Source organism: Trachymyrmex septentrionalis, unplaced genomic scaffold (assembly GCF_001594115.1).
Source record: "Trachymyrmex septentrionalis isolate Tsep2-gDNA-1 unplaced genomic scaffold, Tsep1.0 scaffold70, whole genome shotgun sequence".
Lineage (NCBI taxonomy): Eukaryota > Metazoa > Arthropoda > Insecta > Hymenoptera > Formicidae > Trachymyrmex > Trachymyrmex septentrionalis.
This window is the reverse complement of record NW_017305885.1, coordinates 1-6305: the sequence shown is the minus strand read 5'-3', so window position 1 is coordinate 6305 and position 6305 is coordinate 1.

The window sequence follows — 6305 nt, the reverse complement described above, 5'->3', positions numbered from 1 at the left end:
TGTGTGTGTGTGTGTGTGTGTGTGTGTGTGTGTGTGTGTGTTACACACACATGTATAATATTATAATATACATGTACATATATAACGTATATGTGAAATAATGGTTAGGGCCTGCAAGAATGACACGGAAGTGAGAGAGAAATCGCAACAGAGATTTACCTGATTCGAAAAATACCCAGGCGAATTCCAGAGGGAGAAAGGGTGTCGCGAAGAAACAGAAATCGATGGTAGACTGACGGGGCATCATTTTGCGTGAGAAGGGTGTAACGGAGCATGGAAAACGAAGGCAGCCATCGAAGAGAATGTGTCATTGCCCTCTAGATCCGCAAGAAAAAGAAAAGTAGCAAAGAGAAAAGGGAAGGGGGAAGACGGGGGTGAGTGGATAGAGAAAATCGAAACGGATCGTAGAAAAAGGATATAGGAGAGAACGGAGGAAACGGAGAAGAGAGACACATCGAGAAGCGCGGAGAGGCGAAGAGAAAAGAGGTAGAACCGGCGGAACGACTCGGCAGGTTTATCCTGGACCAGTTTCATTTTCAGCCCTCGTCTGAATATAAAAGACGATTTAATTATAGGGGGATTTTCCAAGCTGAGTCGTATCCCCCCCCCTCCCTCCTCTCCTCTTTCTCTCTCTCTTTCTTTCCTCGTTTTTGCCTCTACCCCCCTTCATCTACACCCTTTGTCCCTCTATTTGTCGGCGGTGTATCCCTTAGACTGTGACGACAAGAAAACTCGATACAGATACATGCGCAACACTTTGTCGTATCTGCGGATACTCATCGTACCTACGTGCACGTCGTTAAACGATATAAGCTCATCATGGAGGATTTACATGAGACAAGGGTCACGTTAAATCATATAAAAATGAAGTAAATTATGAACAAACTTAATCGGACTAGACCGGCTACGCAGTCAAATTTGTAAATTAAATGTAAATAAATTAGATAAGTACGTAACTGTACTAAAACAGTATCACGTTCATCCGGTATAAAGCGGACATTAAAAATGCAAAAGCCCGACGAAAAATGCGTAAAAATTCTAAACTAAAATAAAATGCCCTTTAACTGCCCTTTAATGTAATCCGTCTTTATGCACGGTACATGTAATGCTAAATTTTTCGAAATAATATGTAACAGCATCATGACCTTAGTAAGTAATTATTGCACACTGTTGTTTGAAATGTATCTTTATAAAATTCTCTCTCTCTCTCTCTCTCTCTCTCTCTCTCTCTCTCTTAAAAAGCTTTTTATAAACTTTTTATTACATCCGAAATCAAGGCGCAATCTAATCGGATTCGAGTTTCTATTTTGAATATTATTTCGTGATTCAAAGATATATATAACCGTACATAAAATAACAAACGTTTGTAACAAAGTGCATTAATATGTGTTTACATGTTAAATTTTTCCTATATATTTTAATTTATTTTCACCTGCCTGTGGTAAAGATCATATAACAATTATACTAATTATACACGCGAGACACAACACATGTTACGAAAAAAGGAAGTAAGCTTTATTAAAAACATATCATACATAGCGCTTGCTATCTGCTTGCTACATGTAGGTATGTATGTTACTCAATTACTATCTACTGTTTCACCATGGTTCTTTTTGTGATATATCATTTAATAATAGCAAACGGGCAAAAGAATTAATTAAGAATAGCACATTTGACGTATCTCTTTTTAACAAAGAGCATATCCACGAGGCAAAGTGCATACGGCGTTGATAGTTGAAAATTATTAACGCAATGCACACGCGAAATGAGATTTCGTAATGTGTAATCAAGCCAGCGACACATGAGTTGCATAATTTTGCAAAAACTAATTAACTTTACATCATCTTTAACACAGTTAATGATGTGTATATGAAGAATACGTAATTCGTCATTGAAAAGTGTTTTAATATTATATTCACGTATGTTATTACCTTAATTTATTGAATAAAAATAATCTTATAATTCACGTGTGTTATTACTATATAATTTATTGAATAAAAATAATCTTATAATGGCTTAATAATAATAAACAATAAGTAACAAGAAGAAGCTACGAGCAAGATTTTTATGTATTTCAAACTTTTAGAACATATTTCGACCTTATTATTAGGTCATCCTCAGTGTAAAAAAATTAAACACAAATTTGACAAAATTAATAAAACGATTAAAATTATACGATTTATAGTTACGCAAAAAGTTGGTAGTATTTATTCTATCTATCTTCCGCACAATGCAATGCTTTTCCTTCTGATAATATTCTCGGTTCATTATAACAGTCGCAATAAGTCCATACTGATAATAATATTGAGCATGATGAGTCATTAAATAAAAATGTATCAGCACACATTCTCAACTGCGATTGATAAACCAGGATATAATCAGTAATTGAAACAATGAGTCAATTTAATTCGCGAGAAGCAAATGCGATCAGAGATAAAAATTGAAACCAGTTCAGTCAAATTGCTTGTATTGTATCGCATTTGCTTCTTGCGAATTAAATTGACTCATTGTTTCAATTACTGATTATATCCTGCTGGGTAAGTTAATTTTTTTATTAACTAAATTAAATTACAGTTAACAACCTTGAAAATTTAACTTAGTTAAGATACAAGTTAATTTATAATAAAATTAATTGAATTAAAAGTTAAGTTAATAAAAAAAGGTAATTGAAAAGTTAAAAGTTAAATTTGTTTTTTTTCTATTTTTTTAAATCATGATTTCAGGGTTTCAGTCTTACAAATAACTTCAGTCTTAAAAATAATAAATGAGAAATATATACTTCATTTAGAAAATACTCTATATTTGATTTATATGTTTTAAGATTGTTTAGTATATAAGATTCAACTATGAATACTGTCCTGTGATATGACTAAAGCTTCAGACACAATACGAGGAAGTGGCGATAGTAATAATAGATTTCAACTTATCAGAAACTAGATACATCGAAATATACGATTTTTGACAGATTGAAATCTGAGGATCGAGTGTGTAATTTGAAATGAGATGAAAATTACTAAAGTGAGCAAATTCAGAATATTTCTAATTAAATTAAAATATATATAATTTCATTGGTCAACAAGCAAATTTTTTACCGCTATTGCCTTATATTATACGATCTGAGATTTAACTTTAAAGAATTAAATAAAAAATTAATAGTTACGAATATATAAAATGTAACTAAATAAAATTAAAAAATTAAAAGTCTAAAATGTAACTAAGTTAAGTTAAAATTAATTAACTTTTTAACTTTCTAACTTAACTTTTATCTTTTTAATTTAGCACTACCCAACCTGCTCATCACGTTCAATATTTGTATCATTATGAACTCATTATGACTGTTATAATAGAAGAATATAACCAATAATATTACCAAAAGGAAAAGCATTGTGCGGAATATAGATAGAATAAATACTACCAACTTTTTGCGTAACTATAAATCGTATAATTTTAACCGTTTTATTAATTTTGTCAAATTTGCGTTTAATTTCTTTACACCGAGGATGACCTAATAATAAAATCGAAACGTATGTTCTAAGAATTTGAAATACATAAAAATCTGATAGCCTCTTCTTGTTATTTATTCTTAATTTATTGATTGTCCGAGTTCAATGAACATAAAGAGATCGTTATTAGATAAAATAAATATTTACAAAACAAAATAAAAATTTAACTTACTTTCCGTAATTGCGTAGATAAAAATTTGTATTGCGCAAAAATATAAGATATGACGTTTTCAAAGTAAAATCGCCGACGCGACCGGCACGGAATTAATATCCGCCATTTCGCGATCAAAACAAAGTAAAACGATCGAGAAGTAAACAAACACGCAAACGCGACGTGCACACGGGCGAGATGTAATTTTACACTAGTTACGACATGGCACAGGTGTAGAATTAATGGGAAACCGCACGAGTCTTTGAGCCGGCCAGTGTTTTTGCGATATCGCGGAAATACCGCACACCCTCGCTCGCTTCCTCACTTACTCGCGATCGCGGCTATTTAAATGGACATAATCAACTTCCATAAATGCAATTAATTTCAGCTGCAGGCGTGCAGATAAAACCCCACGGCCAACCACACTGTCATTGCCGCCGCCGGCGTAACCCGTATAGCAATAATAATTTTCGAATATACGATTTACAAACATTATACGATAATTCTGAAACTGATCTCTATGCGTGCTAATAAAATTAATAAAATAATTCCAGATTTTTTTATAAACCCAAGGAAAAAAAATCACGTTCAAGAATATCTATCAAATTTATAAATTGCTTTACGATAACGGTTTAAATTTCTTGACTTTTTGGGTAAATGTTACATAAAAGTAATTTTATATTAAAAAAGTCTTAATCTACGCACTTCTCATCATGCTTAATTGCCACAGCCCCTTTGTTATTCTAATTCTATAATTAGTAGTATATAATCCCTCTTCTCCTACAAGAATAAACGTACGGATTCCATTGAATCTCTTTACTACACAGTATAATTCTCTTTGCGTATCAAATTATAAACGATCGACAATAAATTCAGTTGTCACGCGGTCTTGGATTAATATCTTTTTAACGGAAAACCTATAATATTATTTTTAATCAGCCGCTTTTCTGTCTCATAAACACCGTCGTTGCGTCTATCGAGGGCGCGCATATGATTTCGACATTAATACGAGTATATATAACCAATTACCTCTCTTTTTTCCCTCTTCTCGCTCTTTCGCGGTCATAATTAAATTCTGCGTCTGGCCGGTAAGCAAAGTTTGCTGAACAAACATTAGAATATTAAGTTGTAATCTGACTCTAATTTTGATATATGCGATGATCGATTATAAAATATTGTATACCCACTAAAACGCAAATAAATGTTTATTGGCTGATAATCGTTATTTGCAGCGTTATAATTTTATATCACAAAAAGTGTGAATTCACACCATTGATTATTTACAGATATTCTCGCCAACTAATCCTAAATCATTTGCCCTCTAGTGATAGGTAATTCCAAATATATGCATAGATAATTTATTTAAATAAATAGAGTAACGTCGATAATCGTCGGTAATCTCTATTTAATTGCGCAAATAGATTCAATTTAATGATAATCATAATGCTTTTTTTTCTTTCGATCGTTTATTTCGAATATCTCGTCGTTTAGAATATACGAGAATAATTTATTAATTTTACGGATCGTGTGTGTGTGTGTGTGTGTGTGTGTGTCGAAAACAATATGCCGTCATGAAAGACGAGCGCACAGGGCATACATCGTTCTATAATCCGCGGATTTTATCCGGTGCTTCACCGAAGCCGAGGTTAACAAAGACGATGCGCAAGCGTACGGTATGTAAGCGCGGATCTCGCACGGTTGCTATTCTTCCGCGTTTAGATAGATGCCCAGTGGCGCGGAATCAAAACCTTCGCGAGCCCTTTATTCACGGACCGTCGCTATTTCAGCAGCCCTCGGGCTCTCCCATCCCGGGAGCGAGATTCTCGCGCCCGTCTCCGGAACCGGATGCTGCTGGCGGGTAAAGGTCGGCACCATTTATACCTCTCGCGGAAAATCCGGGCGAAATCTCGCATTTTGAATGCCTCGTCGGGCCTCGCGGGATATCCGGGCGACTGGGCCCGAGTTCAAGCCACAGTGCACGTTACCGGCGAAACAATAGGCATTATTAAATATTCGGCGTAGATGGTATGCCGCGGGAGATACTAAATGGAACGCAAGGGGTGCGAGGCGGAAGCGCAGTGTCATTTACATATAAATTGCCCGCCTAAAATCATACTCACATTTAATTTTCCGCTACCAGCCTGTCTCACGATCTCTGCCTCTATATATACCAATACTCTTGTGCCGTTTAAATTGGCGTAACATATCTGGCCGTCCTGATCGCGCTTAAATCACGGCGGTTTATGCCGCGATGAAGCTAGCAGCTAAATGACCGGGCGCCAGCATTTAACTATTCAAATGAAAATTCGCGCGAACGTATGCGGAAATTCGTGGCTGTAAGCCGGAATCGGAAAATGGAAGGGTATATTTTTGCGATGGGATGAAAGGAAAGGATCGTAAAAGAGACAGAGAAAGGCAAAGCTCATTACGCAACCGGGACTGATCCTTTTGCAGCACAATAAGAGCATTTACCTTGCAACGGTAGAGTATATCATCTCAAATAAAGTCACGTAATACAATTATTGATTCAAAAATGCATGGAAAATTGACAAAATGTTTAATAAAAACTGACAATCGCATATGTAGGTACGTAGAAATAGTCTTCTATTTGCGTAAAATAATATATATAATAATAATATTTATAATTATAT